Here is a 1,032-nt window from a genome sequence, read left to right on the forward strand (position 1 = left end):
ATATATATATATATGTCACCTTGTGATATTGAACATATTTTAGATATATGGCACAGAATAATCATAAAGTGCTTTTCATTAGCAAAACTCAAAATCAGACTGTATTAGTGGACTTCCTTTCCTAGTGATTTTTTTCTTATCACTTTCTTCTCTGCAAAGCAACCCTAGTCTACCCTCACCTTCCTCACCTCCATACACACAGTACAAGGCTGGAAAGTCTCCTCCCTGCCCATGTGAGAAATTTTCTCATGTTTGTGAATTCTGTATGTCCAAAATTAATCCAGATGAGGGGGTCTTCAAAAAGTTCACAGAAAATGTATAGCATGAAAAAACTTTATATGGAGTTCAAATATTTCTGAACCAAAATAAACTCATACTTTAACTCTGGAACTCGAACTGCATGGTCATCTACATGCTTTAACTTCCATGTCTCCTCCTAGTCAAAACTAAATTGTTCACTTATACGTTATCAAAGCTCAGTTAGGGGAAACAGAGTTTACCCTGTGACCAAATTCTTAAGAGGTTGATTGAGAAAAAAACATTCCCGATAAATGCAACAACTCGCAAAATTCTATTTCTTGGCTCTTCAAAAGTACTTTCTTTTAAAAATAGCTCTGTAGAATTTGGCTGTTTGAAAAATAACTGTAACTCAAACATATTTTTCTTTTCAGTATCTGTTATAAGCCCCAGTTATTTTTTTACATTTTATAATTACACAAATTTGGATTAGACATTGATACTAATGAAAGTCCTGTATTGTTAAAGATCTGTCAAGGAGAAAGTGGATTATTATTACAAAGTATATATTTATAGAATACATTTTTTTAAAGGAAAATCTGTCCAAGTTCCTAATAAAGGCTTAAATAAACTTTACATTAAAGTTCCTGTGATCGAAAGGAAGAAGGGAAAGGAAATAGCATTGATTGAAATGTTACATGGTGCTAGGTAGGCCCTACACTTTGGATAGTTTCATATGGTTCAGCATTTGATTTTCTAAGCTCTATTGCACAGATTTTATTGTCACTTTCCAGT

Source organism: Tupaia chinensis, unplaced genomic scaffold, assembly GCF_000334495.1.
Source record: "Tupaia chinensis unplaced genomic scaffold, TupChi_1.0 Scaffold146594_2, whole genome shotgun sequence".
Classification (NCBI taxonomy): Eukaryota; Metazoa; Chordata; class Mammalia; order Scandentia; family Tupaiidae; genus Tupaia; species Tupaia belangeri.